Below are 19,024 nucleotides of genomic sequence, written 5' to 3'. Positions count from 1 at the left end.
AATGTCTGAGCACACAAAGACAAAAAACAAAGATCATGAAAGTACAGTGTTATATTTAAAGAAATTTAATATCTTTCTAACTGTACTAAAGAAAATGTAAAACAACCCTCCCATAGCTACTCCAAACATATAAAATAAAACATTGTATCTCCACATTATTCCAAACAAAAGCCTCCTGTTATGTGACTGATGCTGAGAACAGAACAAATAGTAAATACACATGAGTTTATTCTTCCTTTATCTTTGAAAGAAATTTTCACATTTTTTCATATCCATTTAATTCTATGTCTACATATATATTTACATTAGTCTTTTAGTTATAATGACATTAATGTGGATATACAGAATTTCTGTCTTCTGTAAGGGGGCATGTAAATATCAAATATAACCTTGTTTTTCAGTTTGTATAATTGTTGTTAAAAGGCATACCCTACTCCTAGACTACAGATTATTTGCCCATGTTTTTTTTTTTTTACAAATACTGAGTTTCAAATGTTTCATTTAAATCTATTACTTATCACATATAACTAGCGGAAAAAAATTAACAACACTTACTGAATGATTTGAATATGAACCTTCATAAGGCACTAAATTCCCATTAGACGTAAGCATTATGTAGTCTATTGATCCATTTTCATATTCACAATAACTTGTGCAGATTTATTTATTAGGAGAGAGAAAGAAATAGGTAGAGAGAGAGAGAGAGGAGGAGGAGCCTGAGTTCCATTCAGCTCAGGCTTATGCAGGGACTGAACCTGAGGTCTAAGATATGCAAATCATACTCTGTACCAACTGAACTGTCACCCTGGATTTTTAGAAAATAATTTTTTACTCACGCATTGCTCTCTTTTTTTTCATGTTTTTTTAGTTGTCTGTACTATATTACTGTTCATCTCTGACTTATAGTGGCACTAGGAGTTGAACCTGGGAACTCAGAGCCTCAAACAAAAAGGCAATTGCATAACCATTGTGCTGTTTTCCTGGCCCTGATTTTTTATTTTTTATATTATGTTGTATTATATTATATTTATTATTTATTTCCTTTGTGTTAACTCTTATAGATATCCAGATGAGTTATTTTTTTCTCACACTAAAGAGAAACTTTAAGGATGTGATTGGAATTGGTTGTGTCGCAAGTATTGATTAATTTAAGATAAACTGAAATTTTCTGATATTTTTCATTCTAAAAATATCTTACAAATGAATTTGTGGAAAAAAAGAAGATAAACAAACTACCCTTTGGAATTGATAAGACTTAAGTTTGCTTGTGGGGAGAAGGGAGGTAACATTTTTTTTTTTTTTCCTCCAGGGTTATTGCTGGGCTCGGTGCCTGCACCATGAATCCACCGCTCCTGGAGGCCATTTTCCCCCCTTTTTTTGTTGCCCTAGTTGTTGCAGCCTTGTTGCAGTTATTATTGCCATTGTTGACGTTGCTTTGTTGTTGGATAGGACAGAGAGAAATGGAGAGCGGAGGGGAAGACAGAGACAGAAGGGAGAGAAAGATAGACACCTGCAGACCTGCTTCACCGCCCGTGAAGCAACTCCCATGCAGGTGGGGAGCCGGGGGCTCGAACCGGGATCCTTAAGCCAGTCCCTGCGCTTTGCGCCACGTGCGCTTAACCCACTGCGCCACCGCCCAACTCCCGGGAGGTAACATTTTGATGGCGGGTGTAATGAATTACACTTACCATGTACGGCTGTAACATTATACCCCTGAAATCTAATTATTTTTTAAAAACTTTGCTCAATCATGTAAAAAATAGCTATCTTTATCAATCTTTTAATAATATTTCTCAAAAATTTACTGTATATTTTCTATGCTGTTTTCTTTTCCTGCTATTAAAGTATTTCTAGGTCTTTTTTTTTCACTTTCTTTATATTGTGATTATGTTCACAGATAGGAAAGTTAATGAATGTGTCTAAAAATTTTTAAATCAAATCATTAAATCATTTCATTGGAAATTTGTAAGAAAACAAGAGATTTTTTTTATTGCCTCAAGGACATGTTTAATACCCAGGGAACACATACAGATAAAGTTTATCTGACTCATTGCAACATTTCCAAATGTCTGCAGCAATTAGAGGCAGCCCCCAGTTTGTAAACAACACGATCATGTAACATTAAATGTATTCTTCCTATGTAAGTTGGTAGATGTCTTTCTTTCTATAAGGTTTGTTCAAGCATACTTCTTGTAAATCATGTAATTTGAACTAGATGAAGCTATAAACATTACAAAGTCTAACCTATTAATTAGTGTTCCACATACTTTGAGATATATTGAAGTCTTAAAAAAACTCATCTTTAATTTTCAATGAAATATAATCATCATTATCCATTGTTCCAATTACTAAGATTCAAACTGTTATGTTGCTAACTCAATTGAGTAGAAGTCTGGGAACCAACTAGACCAGGGAACCTCTTTATCCAGTAATCAGAAACCTGCTATTGGAAAGAAAAACAAAAGCTCAGGAAAACTGTTTACTAAAAAAACGGCTAAGTTGGATAACAGACTGACCATTTAATAGCAAACTCTTGCAAAATTTTCTAATGGAAAATTTATAAGTCCTTCTTTAAGCAACAGATGGACCATTAATTTGTATATATTTTAAGTTATTTATTGTGTCAAAACAAAGGGTTCTGGGAATGGAAGAGAAGTGACCTGGGGAAGTTGGGCAAGGCTTTGGGGTCCTGGTGCATAATAATAGAAAAGGACCTAAGTTGAGGATGAGAGTTTTGTTTAGTTTTCTTTACTTTTTTTTCTTTATTGGGAGATTAATGATTCACAGATGACAGGGAGATACAGTAATTTGTACACGTATAACATTTCTTAGTTTTTCACATAACAATTCAACCACCATAAGGTCTTCCTCTGCCATCATGTTCCAGGACTTGAACCCTTCTCCCATCCTAGTGTCTTTTACTTTGGTGAAATACACTAAATGAGAGTGTTTTATAAACACATATTATAGGGAAATGTGAAGTTGTACCTATGTGTCAACAACTGTACTGTAATTCATTAACCACCCTTCCAAAAAACAGGGAAAGACTTATGAAGTTAATATGAGAAATAATTTGTAAATCTGAAGGTGAATATTCAGCTGGAGAAAGATAACTTGAGTCACATTGAATCAACAAACCACAAAATACTAAAAACTACTCTCTGAGGAAAAATCTTGCAAATTATAGTAAATATATCACAAGTTCTGAAAGTATTTCATCTTATATGATTAAAATGATTCATAACTAATTTATAAAAACTGCATGTTATTTATGATCACTTCTTCTTCTTCTTCTTCTCCTCCTCCTCCTCCTCCTCCTCCTCCTCCTCCTCCTCCTCCTCCTTCTTCTTCTTCTTCTTCTTCTTCTTCTTCTTCTTCTAGCGTTTGCCCTTCTTCCGTAGCCAGTCAATGGCTTTGAAAGTGACTGGGATCCATGTGGATTCAGTTGGCTAGGAAGGACCGTCAGTTTCCCCAATGAATGGGTACTCAAGTGACTAATATTTATATTTAAGTGATTACTAGTGTCTAATATATTCCATTTATACAGAAACTAAGCTTTCCTGCAGATATAATATATGTATGTATTTGTAGACATAAGTTACCTGTTATATATTTATATTAAAGGCAGCTCTAATCATGTTTACATACTAACTAGTAACTGAATAGAATGATCAGAATAAAAATGTGATAAATTAATTTGAAAAAAGTAAATAAAGCAGATAGAACCCACAAGATAGTTCACATAGTTAAGTGCCTATTTTGGCATGTACTCAGGCCATGTTCAAACCCAGTTCTCACTGCACTGGGGGAGGCTTTAAGGTTATGCTCTTTATCTCTGTCTCTTTGAAAAAGTCAGGCCAGAACAGTAAAACCCTGGTGCTACCTAACTAGCTAAATAAATTAATTAATTAAGTAAACATGAGTGACCAAAGCTCAAGGAGTGAAAGGAGAGGCAATGGGACTGTAAATTGGAAGTGATTACAATAAAGAAAATCATATCAAAAGATTACCCTATATTTGTAGGTAGAGGAATTAGTGGGAAGTAGTTCAAACTCTTCTAGGTCTATGTCAGCTGCATTTCTAGTCACCGCTTTTATAAGCACTTCACAACCTGTCATGCTATTTGGCTTTGTTGATGTGATTCTGCAAGGACTGTCATTGCAATCTCATCAGCAGGATGAACTCCTATTCCTCTTAGAACTGAGTTCTTCGTTCACCCTTTTCTTTTAGGCTTTTCTCACTTAGCATGATTTTTTTCTCTTTTTAATTTCTTTTAACTATTTTATTTACTGGATAGAGGCATCCAGAGGGAAGGGGAGATAGGGAGAGCGGAAGAGAGACAGAGCAAGAGACTTGCAGTGTTGTTTTCACCGCTTGTGAAGCTGCCCCTTGCAGGTGGGGGCGGGGAGTTTGAACCTGGATAACTCAGGCTGGGGCACCACTGCCTGGCCCCATTTAGCATGATTTCTTAAAGCTGCACCCAAGATAAGGAGAAGGAGATAAATTGTGGCCATGGGCCCAGGTGGTGGTGCTTCTAATACAGTGCACACGTTACAATGTGCAAGGTCCCCGTTCAAGCCTGTGAGCTTAACCTGGTGTGTTATGCCCCCGCCCCCTGACCCCCAATTCTTATATTACTCTTTTTCTCAAGAATCTTCCCCCCCTCAGGAATCTTGATACTCATTTCTGTCAGTACTTTTTTATCTTTATGTATTTATTAGATAGAGAAATTGAGAGGAAGGGGGAAATAAGGGATACAGAGAGACACCTGCAGAATTGCTTCACCACTTGTGAAGCTATTCCCCTGCAGGTGGGGAGGGGAGTGTGTGTTTGAACCTGGGTCCTTGCTTATGGTAACATGGGCACTCAACCAGGTGCACCACCACTGGCCCCACTTCTGCTGCTACTTAATCTAATACCCACAAATAATACATAGTAGAAATAATAGAAGTACTCTAAGATCTCAGGTATAAAAATAAAATTTCTCTGGTAGCCTTAAACTATAAGAAAACTGTTTTTTTTTAAGTGCTGCAGAAATATTCACAGTGACAACAAGGATAACTTCTGGACTATGAAAAACACACCAATAGAGCTGTTGATACTAGTTCAGAGTGAGAACAGGGAAAAAGGAATCTGAGTGAAAGGAATGTGATTCACTCTCTGCCAAAGTCTTCAATGAATGGGGCCACTTGACCCAGAGATCAGGAGAGAAAAAGTAGATGCAGAAGATAGCTGAGTGTAATGTGAATCTTAAGAGGAGATCATTTTATTTTAAAGCTATGTAATAATCATCGTAGAGTTGTAACAGAGGTAAACAAAAAGAAAAGAAGATAAAAGAAAAAGACCCAATCCTCTCTCATGACAATCAGGAAAGCCAGTTCAAAATGGAAAAAAAAAAAAAAACTGCTGAGAGTAAAATCCTCAAAGAGTTAGGTTTCTGGAATGTAGAAAAGTTTACCCGACACGTAATTGGTGACTTAGTTAAAATTAGAGCCAGTGGTTTTTTGGGCATTGGTGAATATTGAGGCAATAGAGGATATATTTTAATCTGCTTGGGATGGTGCTTGTCAAGCAAGAGAGCCCACAGGTAAGATGTTTACCTTGCTGGAACTAATACAGCATCTTATCCACCAAATTTTGTAGAAATAGATAAAATAAACACATGAAAATGAAGATCAAACAGCAACAGGTCTTTGCTCTGTTATCTCTGTTCATAGTATAATGCTTTAGAGATTATGACCTTAAGAATATAACTCAACACGCTTTGCATACAGGAAAATAATGTGTTTAGAAAAACTAATATCTGATATCTTAGAACTGTATTTATAATTATAATAGATTCATACATAGTTGCTTTTTGATTATTATTAAATTGGAAACACTAGAGGATTCGTTATGGAACAGTTGAAGAATATCTTTTTCGGGTGGGGGACATAGTTTAATGTCTCATGCCCGAGGCTCTAAAGTCCCAGGGGTTTTTTATTGTTATTATTATTATATTTATTTATTTTCCCTGTTGCTGCCCTTGTTTTGTTATTTTTTTTATTGTTGTTGTTATTGATGTTGTAGTTGGATAGGACAGAGAGAAATGGAGAGAGGAGGGGAAGACAGAGAGGTGGAGAGAAAGACACCGCAGACCTGCTTCACTGCCTATGAAGCGACTCCCCTGCAGGTGGGGAGCCAGGGGTTCCAACATGGATCCTTACGCGGGTCCTTGCACTTTGCACCATGTGTGCTTAACTGCTTAACCCACTGTGTTACCACCGGACTCCGAAGTCCCAGGTTTAATCCTAACACCACCATAAACCAAAAGCAGAGCTGAGGAGTGCTCTGGTTTACTAATAAATAAATAAATAAATAATAGATAGATAGATAAATAAAAATATCATTTTTAAGTATGACCTATTTCTGAGCCAAATATGAGTTACTTTTATTATTGAAAACAACTCCATTAACACTATTTTTAATTTGTGTTTTACTAGGGAAATAATGATCTAAAAATAATTGTCACACAAATTAAATTTCTTACTCTAGTGTTAAAGGAATCTATACACCCTCCCCCACCCCAGCAATTTACTTTGTCCATCACTGTGCACTGGGTCCTCAGCCCTCTCTCTATCCCCTCCCCCTCTCCTACCCCATCCTTGACCCTGCTCTAAGAGCCTAGACCTAGTTCAAATTTCACTCTGCATTTTACCTTTCATGACTTGTATTTTCAGTTCCAACTATTTGTGAGATGAGCTGACACTCATCTTTCTTCCTATGGCTGATTTCACCTAATATACTTTCTTTTAGTTCTGGCAACAGAGGTGATTTCATCATTTTTAACAGCGGACTAGTATCTCACTGTGCATTTATACTACAACTTTCTTAACCATACACCTGATACTGGGCATCTGGGTTCCTTCCAGAGCAACAAACAGTGCTGCTATGAACACAGATGTACACACATCTCTTTGAAGAAGTCTTTTTTGATGCCTTTGGTTAAATTCTTAGAAGAAGAATTACCAGGCCAGATGATAAGTCAATTTATTTTTATTTATTATTATTTTATGGTCTTTATTTATTTGATAGAGACAGCCAGAAACTGGGAGGCGTAGGGAGCTAGAGAGGGAGACAGAGACACCTGAAACCCTGCTTCACCACTTGTGAAGCTTTCCCCCTGCAGGTGGGGACCTGTAGAACCTGCTTGAACCTGGGTCCTTGCACATTGTAATATGTGTACTCAACAGGGTGTGCCACCACCCGGCCCCTAATAAGTCCATTTCTCTTTTTAAATTTTTAAAATATGTATTTATTTATTCCCTTTTGTTGGCCTTGTTGTTTTATAGTTGTAGTTATTGTTGTTGTTCTTGATGTCGTTGTTGTTGGATAGGACAGAGAGAAATGGAGAGAGGAGGGGGAGAGAAAGACACCTGCAGACCTGCTTCACCTCCTGTGAAGCGACTCCCATGGAGGTGGGAGCCGGGGGCTCAAACTGGGATCTTTACGCCAGTCCTGGCACTTTGAGCCACCTGCGCTTAACCTGCGCTAATGCCTAACTCCGGATAAGTCGATTTCTAATGATTTTGATATATCTCCAGACTGTTTTCCACAAAGGCTGAACCAATTTACAAAAGCCTAGAAGTGTTCATCTTCCCAAACATCTTCATCAGCACCTACCTGTTGTTTCCCTCATTTCTAATATATAACATTCTCACAGATGTGAAGCGGTACCTCATTGTTGCCTTTGCATTTCTCTGATAATCAGTGACATGCAGCATTTTCTGTAGCAGGCTTTCCTGTATGATGGGTTACAGTGCACACCAATTCTGTGTGCCTGCTTATTGTAGGTGACTCACACACAATTCAGCGAGGTGGCAGAGTTATGTGAGAAGTCACTAGTCCTTCTGGAGGACGTGGGATTTGGGATTTGAATTTCTAATGCATTTGAGCTCATGTCCCTTTTAATAGTGTGCTACAGAGATATCATGGCCATTTTCCCAGTTGTCTCAAGTGGATGTCTTAAAATTTTATAATTGAACTCCAGATTTAAAACAGGTTTTGTTTAAAGCTATCTGATCCTTGAAAACTTGAGCTGTAAACACAGAAAATGTTTAGGCAGGAGAGATAATTTGATAATGGTTATGCAAAAGGATTCTCATGCCTGGGGCTCTAAAACCCCAGGTTCAATCCCCTGTAGCATCATAAAATACAGCTGGGCAATGCTCTGATAAAATAAATACACAGATATAGTAATAATAATAGTAACAATGACAATAGTAATAAAAAAGTATCCTAGTCACATTATATCCAATATTCAAACTCATATGAAATAAAAATTTTTAAAAAATTCATTTCTGTTTTCATAAAAGGTACTGTCTGCTTTGGAGTTAAGGACAAGGGGCAAAAAACTGGATCATAAAAACTATTAAGAGTCAGGCAAGAACTAGTGAGATAAATAATAAAAATAATGATGGGGAGGCATGTTCATCTTTTTGCCATCAGCTAATTCATTTCTCTTAAAGTCCTCAGAACATTGTAAATGGTGGAATCACTATGTGAAAATATGGAGATCCTTGTCTTGATGACATCCCATCACATCTTGATACTGTAATATTTGGAGTTGGTGAGATATTTGCCCCAAATGGCAAATGTCCTCTTTCATCCTACCCATATATCTTGATAAAGTCTCATTAGCCAAAACAGAAGACAATCTTCTAGAAAAAAAAATTCAGTTACTACTGAAAGAAAAGATTGTTGTTTCTGTAAGTTTGGGAGAATAATCAGCGATTATTTTCATCTTAAGATAGATTTTAAAATGTCTTCTTTATTATTTTTTTCATCCTAAGAAGATGAAAAAACACTGTGAGTCGTAGCAAAGAAATGCCCAAACTCAGAAGAAGCCTTTGAGATTCTTCTTAAAATGATTTTACAACTTTTTTTTTTAATGTATAGCCCCTGTTTCACAATAGTCCAGTAGTATTGGGAACATGACAAAATGTCTCCTGCTACTATTTTGTGTCTGACATTTTGAAATTAAAATATGAAAATAAAAAAGATAAAGTAAGTTCATAAAACTTCCTTGTAAAAAAGATGCTTCATAGTAAAACTTGAGGGATGTTAGTATTTCATAGTAAAAACAATATTTCATGCTACCCACTGAGTAGTATTTCCCTTCATAAAAGATCTGAATTCAGGCAGCTTTAACTATAAAAAATAGCAAGAAGGTCTTTGTTATAGGAAAATACCAAGAACTTCTTTATAGTAGGTCAAGCTAGTCAAGAAAGTAAAAACAAAGAAAGTTTCTTGTTCATGGCTCCACAATCAGTTTTACACAGGCCCGAAAAAAAATGGACTTGAATCTTGTAACTATGCAGTGCACTTTTGTTTCTCCTGCCCTGCATGCCCCAGTACTGCTGAAAACAAACACGGCCTGAGAAAATGCCTGAAAACAGTGGCCTTATTGTGACGGTCTTAGTGCAGGGAGATGATTGAGAAGCACAACATGCTGGACAGATGTAGAAACCATGTAATTCTGAGCTTCCTCCAGCAAAGAATAAGCTTTGATAGGCTGGAGATAAATCTTCTCTAAAGGTGTAAAATAACCGTGAATGTCCTATTATTATGAACAACTATTTCAGATATTCGAAGTCAATTTAAAATGGTGACTAACAGTTGTTCAAATTTCTGCAGCCCTAGAGTACATACGATTTATAGAGAAAAGAGTACACTTCTTACCCATTCTTTTCATAAGACATTCTAACCATTTTCTTTTGGCTTCATATTTGATTCATTAGTTTTGATGATTGGCTTGAGAATTGAAAGTGCAATCAATTTTGTATCAAGGATATAGAGAGAAAAAATACTACATCTTGTTTTATGAAAATTTGAATTTCGCATCATTTATTTTACAGTTTATACATTTTTAGAAATACAACATAGTTTTAAATCATTCACAGTTTAAGAATATTTCCAATTTTGTCTAATTCTAAATACAGTAATTTTGAAGTCTAGTAAAATAATATTCAGAGATACGACTCATTTAAGGCACTGACCCTTCATTTTAATTATTATCATGACAATGATATAAACATATATGTATATATTATAGAATTTTAATTCTGGGAGTCGGGCGGTAGCACAGCGGGTTAAGCGCATGTGGCACAAAGTGCAAGGACCTGCGTAAGGATCCTGGTTCAAGCCCCCAGCTCCCCACCTGCAGGGGAGTTACTTCACAAGCGGTGAAGCAGGTCTGCAGGTGTCCATCTTTCTCTCCCCCTCTCTGTCTTCCTCTCCTCTCTCCATTTCTCTCTATCCTATCCAACTACAACGACATCAGTAAAAACAATAATAGCTACAACAATAAAACTACAAGGCAACAAAAGGGAAAATAAATAAATATTTTAAAAATTTTTTAAAAGAATTTTAATTCTAAGAGAACTTTGAAGACAGTGGAAATGGAGTGTTTTAGAAAGATTTTTTTTTTATTATTGAATGTGTAACACTATCTACCTGCAAGCTTTCTGTGTTTTGATTAAAAAGGAAGTCTTATAAGCATGTTAGTTTAGATCTGTGAAATTAGCTTAACCTAGAAAACATCAATACCATACATAGCAAAACCTTAATTTCTTTTCTATACATAACTCTTGGTGAGTCTTAATAAAAGAAGTCACTTCAGAGGAGGAGCTGAAGGAAGAAGACAGGGTGGTGATGGGATGAACACAGTAAAATTTAGATGCTAGTTATAAATCTAATAGGAATTTGTAGAAATATAAATCATGCTGCACTAATCATTCTTTCCCCCACAAACACATTCATCTTTCAAAATGGAAATGAATTGCTTGCTTTCAGAGAAAAAATTGCACGCATGGCTATTGTATGTTGGAAAATACTTGTAGTCTGAAATAGATGACTGAATCTACTTGTGTTCCTTGTAAATTATTTTATAATTGTACTTCAACTAGTCACACTTTACATCTAACTGAAGGGCACTTATGAGAATTGAGGCAACATATACACTTTAGTTAGTCTTTTATTTGGATCTATTTTTACTTTACTCTTTCGGGAAGTCGGGTGGAATTTGAATCATTCATTACATTTGCTTGTGTAATCACATTTCAGTATCACAACTGATATTATTATTTTATGACATACACTTAGTTGCAACCTATATAATGTAAAAAAGTGTGAATGGATATATACATAAAATGTATTTTCAGAAGTTGATTTTTGTCTTATTATCAAGTGAAAAGACCTAGTGTAATAAAGATGGCTTATAGATATTTTTATTTACTTGATAGAGACAGCCGGAACTTGAGGAAGGGGATATAAAGAGGGAGAAAACTAGGAAGACACCTCCTGCTTGACCACCTGTGAAACTTCCCTCCTGCAGGTGAGGACTGGGGGCTTGAACCCCCAGATCCTTGAGCATTTTAACATATGTACTCAACCACGTGAGCCACCACCCACCCCTGCTTATAAATATATTTTTTTAAATTTTTAATTGCTTCCCCGATGAACATGGGCATTGGCAGGTCGATCTATACTCCCAGTCTGTCTCTCTCTTTCCCTAGTTGGGCAGGGCTCTGGGGAAGTGGGGGTCCAGGACACATTGGTGGGGTCCTCTTTTTCTAGAATTTGAAAATTATTTTGAACATGCATTAATACATCTCACCAGTTTTGTTTTTACTCAGTGCTATTTCTTTTCTATGAGGAAATAGATAGCACATATGGTTTTCAGAGCACTGAATATTGTCTTTAGGGTAGTCTTTACTGTAAATTTGTTTGGCTTCATATGTTAGGTCTGTTTCAGCCACCAGGTTCCACATGCTACCATGATGCCAACCAGGCTTCCCTGGGCAGATGACCCCACCAATGTGTCCTGGAGCCCTGCTTCCCCAGAGCCCTGCCCACTAGGGAAAGAGAGAGACAGGATGGAAGTACGGATCAACCTGTCAACTCCTATGTTCAGCGGAGGAGAAGCAATTACAGAAGCCAGACCTTCCACCTTCTGCATCCCACAATGACCCTGGGTCCATACTGCCAGAGGGATAAAGAATAGGAAAGCTATAAGGGGAGGGAAAGCTATCAGGGGAGGGAATGGGATACGGAGTTCTGGTGGTTGGAACTGTGTGGAGTTGTACCCCTCTTACCCTATGTCCTATTCAACAGCAACAACAGCTATGACAACAAGCCCAACAAAATGAGACAAATAGCCTCCAGGAGCAATAGATTCGTAGTGCAGGCATGGAGCCCCAGCAATAACCCTGGAGGCAAAAAAAAAAAAAAAAAGAAAGAAAACAAATCAACATGTGGAGTACTACAAAGTAGATCTATGTAGATCTATGATGGCAGATCTCTTAACTCAAACCCTGTGTTCTGTTCTCCATTTATTATTTGTTTTCCCTTTTGTAAATTGCCAAATCTGTCTAAACTTTTAAATCTTTATCTGTAAAATAGGACTGAACTCAAAACTATTGTGAAATTTTAGGAACATGACATATCAAAAGGGTTTGAATTACTGGTATAAAGTATTCAGTTGATATGCTAACTATATTATACTACGATAGTATATATATATATATATATACTATATATCATATTACAATATGATATATATATCATATTAATGTAATTTTAATTAGAAGGTAAGTACATGTTTCAAGTATGTGTATTTTAAAAATAAAATATTTAAGGCATTGCATAGTGAATGTCACAGAAAGCCTGAACAGTATCTACGTTGCTTAAGAGAAGATCATTTATAATAAACATATTCAGAAAATATTCCTGAATGATTAATACCTATCTCAGTGACCAACACATATTCACAAGTTTTATTTTGTATTAAGATAAATTCTGTGAGTAATTAAATGACACAGGGCATTTTCAAAGTTAATAGTAGAATTTTACATATTTTAATTAAAATCAATATATTTCAATATACTAAAGCTTTATAAATTAATTACCTATTACAATTGAGTCATTTAGGTGTGTTTTAAAAGTGAAGGTGGCGACAACAATAATAATTACAACAACAATAAAAACAACAAGGGCAACAAAAGGGAAAATAAATAAAATAAAATAAAAGTTTTTTTTTAAAAAAGGCAGTTGGGCAGTAGCATAGTGGGTTAAGCACACATGAGGCGAAGCACAAGGGCCAGCTTAAGGATTCCGCAGCCCCTGGCTCCCCACCTGCAGGGTAGTCGCATCACAAGTGGTGAAGCAGGTCTGCAGGTGTCTATCTTTCTCTACCCCTCTCTGTCTTCCCCTCCTTTCTCCATTTCTCTGTCCTATCTAACAACGACAGCAACAAATAATAACTACAACAACAATAAAAACAACAAGGGCAACAAAAGGGAAAATAAATAAATACAATAAAAAAACAGATTTTTAAAAGTGAAGTTGGCATTATAAACAATTAAGTTCTTAATAAAAATGAAGAGAAAATAAAAGGAAGAAAGAAAAGTTAGGGCAGTGTGGTGGCTCACTCAGTGTGATGTTCAACCCCGTTAGTGTAGGAGTGAGGTCAGTGTCTCCTTGGTTATAGAGGCCAGGCAGTGTCACACCCACTTGAATGCACATGTTACCAAGCATAAGCACCCAGGACCTACTTCCCTAGTCACCATCTGCAGCGGAGAAGCTTCACAAATGATGAAGCACCGCTGCAGGTGTTTCCCCTCCCTCTCTAGCTCTCCGTTGCCCATTGATTTCCCTCTGTCTGTCACTATTCAATCAATTAATCAATCGATACTATTTTACAAAGAGATAAACAGAGAAAGAAAGAAAGAAAGAAAGAAAGAAAGAAAGAAAGAAAGAAAGAAAGAAAGAAGGAAGGAAGAAAAGAAAGGAGGAATTAAAAGGAAGGGAAAAAAGTCAAGTACAACTATTTTTAAAAATTGCAGGTGAAAAATATGTGAAGTGATTTCTAGAAAATGGTTCTATTGGTGCAGCACAGATAATACATCCCCACATGAGGCCCTGCATTAATGCAAAATAACATCAAGAGCCCCGCTTCAAGAAATAATTAGGCCTTCTGCAGAGTCATTCAGTAAAATTACATTATTGTGTTCAACTGAGAGGAGCTGTGTAGATTGTATTTGTAAAATGTAATTGTGGAGACAGCTGGCTTGAAAAAGGAAGAATCTTAATAATATATGTTGCTGAGGTGGTGGGTTCTTTACTCCACATTATAAGAGTGGTTGGTAAGGAGAGCAGTCATTGTTGTATGGGAAAGAGAAATTAATTCAGGGAAATAATGCTGTAGCTTCTCGAGGAGTTTAGCTGAATTTTAAAGTGAAAGGTATTGTTAGCTGTGAAGCAACCTGCCAGCAGAATGTGCTCCTTGCACCAGCTCGTGAAGCTTCCCATCTTCTGTGTGCCCTTTCTCAGTTGGTTTCTTCTTTTATTTTCTTAACTTCCCTCTTATAATGTAAACACAGGAGAGGGAAAGTGGTGGAAGAACAAAGGATACACATAAGAAATAGCTCCACTCGCTCTGCATAAAGCTTTAACAGGAAAATGGTACCACACTGAGATTTTATGAATAGATTGATAATAGCCTGTTCATTACAATCAAATGGGGACTTCCTACATTTTTTGCCAGTTTCAAGTCAATTTCACTTTTCTTTAAAGACTGGCTAGATTTCTCTGTACGCTTTGTCAAATAAGATAATTAATTTTATCAGCATAACCTTTCAGTGGTGTTGCAAATGTAACCATGCTAAAATAAATGACTTGACACCCCCGTGAACATGAATTACAGATAATCACATCAACTCTGAAAGCTTGTATTTCATATACAAGTGACAACCCTATAAAAGAAACCTAAATCAAAATGAAAAACAAAAAGTTAATTGTTAACTTCAGAGAGAACTGTGTTTTAGTATATTTAAAAGTGAATGTTAAATGGATGTACAAATGGTAGTCAAATAAATATTTATAACAATCAGTCCTAAAAACTAACCACCAATTAATCATTTCTTGAAAACTGAAAATGTCTATTTTTAGACATGGTTAAAACACCATATTTTTAAAAAATACAGTGTACATCTTTGTGATAAAATATCTAGAGTTGTTTTCTTTAGCAATTAAAAAAAATAGGGTAGTAATGACTTTCAAGGCAGTTGTTACTTGGGTAGAATTTCTGACCTATCTTTGACAGATGTCTGCACTCTGTTCCCATCAAAAACTTTGTTCCTCTTCCAGCATTGTGGATTGGAGCCCCCCAAACCCACTCAAGGAATTTTTTTAGGTATAACATGTCAGTCACTGTTTTATGCAGTAAACTACATTCTGGGAGTGCATAGAAAAGTGAAAATGATCATTGTATACTTGACTAATATCAGTAGTGCTAAGTGTGTTGAAAAATGACACAGATTAAGAAGATCAGGAAGGATGCATTCTTAACTAGGCCAGTCAGGGAAAGCTTCTGAAGAGGTGACATTTAAACAGGGTCCCATCTTTAATTCTGGCTTGTTTGTTTGTTAATCACTTCAGCTGAGACAGTGAAGGACAGAAGGAACCCAAACTACAAGGACGTCATAGGAAACACTATGTGATTTGTCTCAGGAAACTAAAGCCTCTAGCTCTAGATACTTCAGGTAGAGATAAATGCATTTACTGGTTTCGTCTATGTTGAAAATGATTTATGTAAAATGGGGGGAGATATCTAGAACCTCTCTCTCTCTCTCTCTCTCTCTCTCTCTCTCTCGGTAATATTTATTATTAGTGACTTGGCAGCTTACAAAAGTATAAAGTGTAAAGCTTCAAGGGTATAGTTTCATACTAAACTCACATGAACCACTTCCCCGTAATAACCACTGTAACAGAACCCATCTGTCTCCTCATGTTTTATATCTCATGTTCTTATCAGTCAAGAATTCAGGCAGAACTCTGCTGAGCTATTTTGCATGGTTTCCACTAAGACTGTACTTTTATTCAGCACTAGATGGATTTGTGTGGTATTCAGGGCAGTTTTGCTTCTACACCTGGAGCCTTGGTAGAGAGGACTGAAAGTCAAGAGCTTGAGCAGGAGTTGCGGAGAAGTTGTCTATAAGCTCCTCTAGCAGAGCAGACTCAGTGTGTTCAGCACTTGCGTGTGGTGGTTCAGTTCTCCAAGTGAGTTTTTCAAGACTGCAGGATAGTGTTCACTTTCTTAAGGCCTAGCCCACAGCATCACTGTAGTTTTATTTTATTGATCCACATAGCTATGTGTTCACTGAAATGTAAAAAAGATGATTTATTCTTCATATCTGCTCTTTGCTTTTTTGTATATTTTATGCTTAGTTTTTATCATTTTATTGGGGTAAATAAAGACAGCTGTTGTCATATAAAGATAGTTCCTTCCTTCTTTTTTTACATAACAATATTTTCGTATCTCCCTATGATTAATGATTGGGATGCATTGGATCGACCTTCCCGTGGTGCATCCCGTGAGTACCCATTCATTGGGGAAACTGATGATCCTTCCTAGCCGACCTAATCCACATGGATCCCAGTCACTTTCAAAGCCATTAACTGGCTACAGAAGGGCAAACGCTAGAAGAAGAAGAATGATTGATATTTGCAACACACACACACACACACACACACACACACACACACACACCACCTAGTAAAATCTTATTCTATCTCCTCCCTTTACAGTTCTTGGATGTGCTGTAGTAGCTAGTCTTAAGTTTCACTATATTTGTTTCAGAAGTTCCTCCTCTGAGTGTGATTATTCAGTACTCATCCTTCTCCTTCTGGCTTATCTCATGTAACATGATGTAACGAAAGAGAAGAGTTCATGATTCTTTACAACTGAGAAGTACTCTACAGCATATGTACGCCACAACTTCCTCAAGCTGCATTTGGATTGTTTCTGAATTTGCGTTATTACAAATACCACTGCTTTGACTAGAAGTTTGCATAGGTCACTTTGGATATATATTTTTATGCTTTCTGGATAAATTCATAGATTGCAGGTTCATATGATAAGCTCATTTGTAAATTCTGGGAACTCTCAACATTGTTTTTCACAGAGACTAATCCATTCCTACCAAGAGTGTAGAAGTCTTTCTTTATCTCTGAGTCTTCACCAGTACTTACTATTTCTGTCCTTCCTATGACATTGCTAGGAAGTGTTATATCATTGCTATCTTTACTTTCACTTCTCTGATAGTCAGAGACTTTGAGAGTATTTTTATATGTCTGTTCACCCACTGGATCTCTTCTTTGGTGAATATTCTGTCCCTGTCCTCTCCTTATTTATAATTGGTTTGTTTGGATTTTTGTTGTTGTTGTTGTTGTTGTTGTTACTGAATTTTGCAAACTATAGATTTTGGTGACCAGCCCTTTGTCTGAATTAAGGTATATTAAGATCTACTCTGATTCAGTGAGATGTCTACAGGTGCATTCAAAGTTGGTTACCTGGCCAAGTGGGTGGACCCTAAGAATAGTTCATTCCTTGTCTGCCTGAGTTTGCTTCCATGCATTGGCTATGAAAGAGTCCGTTTCTCTCTCTCTCTCTCTCTCTCTCTCTCTCTATATATATATATATATATATATATATATATACACATATATATATGATAAAGTAAATACATAAATAAATATATTTTTAAAGAAAAATTAAATCCAGAAGGGAGAACTATGGGTGGCCAAAAACTCAAGTCACTGTTTTCTTTTAAATGTAAATATAATGGAAATCTTTGGCTAAATCTTCACTTGTTTCATCTTTCAGATGTACTCTTTGTGGAAGTGCGATCTTACATTTTTAATTTTTAATTTTTTAAAAATATCATTATTAGATGTGATGCCTGGTAAACATTTTTCTTAAAATAGCTCTGCTTAGTTAAGTGTCCCCTAACAGATAACTAACTATATAGACAGTTCACTGCAACCCTTCCATGCAGATATTGTATTTATCATTCCTACTAAATGAGATCTCGATATGTTAAGCAATATTTCTGTTTTTCTCAACTGGCAGTAGACTTGAAAAATCGATTTAATTATTTAGTTTTGCAAGCCATTTGCTATCTGTGACTAATGATGGTTCACAGTATTATAAGTTTGCAGGGTGTCATTTCACAACACACCTGCCACCAGAGCTGTGTGCCCTGCCCTCCCAAGGATAAACACCATGGCTCTCACAAAGTCCGAGGCAGTTGTTTACTTCTATTGTTTGTTTGTATATTTACAAGTCCATGTGTTTCAGTTCTCTACATATGAGTGAAACCATCTGCTTGTTCAGATTTGACAGATTTTAAATTGTTACAGACTGTGGTTTTGGGTAAAGTTATTTTTTATTATCATTGTAGTATATGTACCACATTAACTGCTCTTATATACAAAAATATTGACTGGTTATGAATATATACATAACCACTGTACTTTTATTATTTCTATTATTTATATTGTATATGAGTATATGTAATATTTTATATAGTTCATTTTTACTGTTTTTTTTATTTATTTTAATGAGAGACAAAGAGAGAAGAGGGAGATAAGAGAGAGATACCAGTGCACTGTTCAGTTTTGGCATATGGCATTGCTGGGGATTGAACCCGTGACTTCAAAGCCTTAGGCATGAGTCTTTTGCAGAACCAACTATGCTGTCTACCCAGCCCTATAGTCAATTTTCAAGTCATGTACAGTCACTGCAGTCTTTGAGAAAAATACTTCCTTTAAGAATAAATGATTTGACCAGAAGGCAATTACATGCCTGAAATCCCGAAGGCTACAGGGTTAGTCACTAACACCACATTGTGTCAGAGCTGAGCTGTGCTCTAGTCTGTTTTTCCCTCTCTTATTCTCTGTCTCACAGTAAATAAATCAATGCTTTTTAAAAAGTACTTGAGCAAAAATGTCAATTATTAGAAGTCATCCAATTTTTATTTATTGATGTTTTAAAGTTAGTATTTATTTGATTTTTCTAGTTTTGAGGTAATTTACTGAAAGATAGAAAAGTTTGAAGATAAAAAGTTAAAAGTTTATTTTTAAGCACCAGATTTATTTTTCATACACTAAATGCCTTGATATGTTTTGTTTTGTTTTCTTGCTT

Source organism: Erinaceus europaeus, chromosome 14 (assembly GCF_950295315.1).
Source record: "Erinaceus europaeus chromosome 14, mEriEur2.1, whole genome shotgun sequence".
NCBI classification, from domain to species: domain Eukaryota; kingdom Metazoa; phylum Chordata; class Mammalia; order Eulipotyphla; family Erinaceidae; genus Erinaceus; species Erinaceus europaeus.
The sequence above is the reverse complement of the archived record's forward strand: the minus strand, read 5'-3'. Positions refer to the sequence as shown.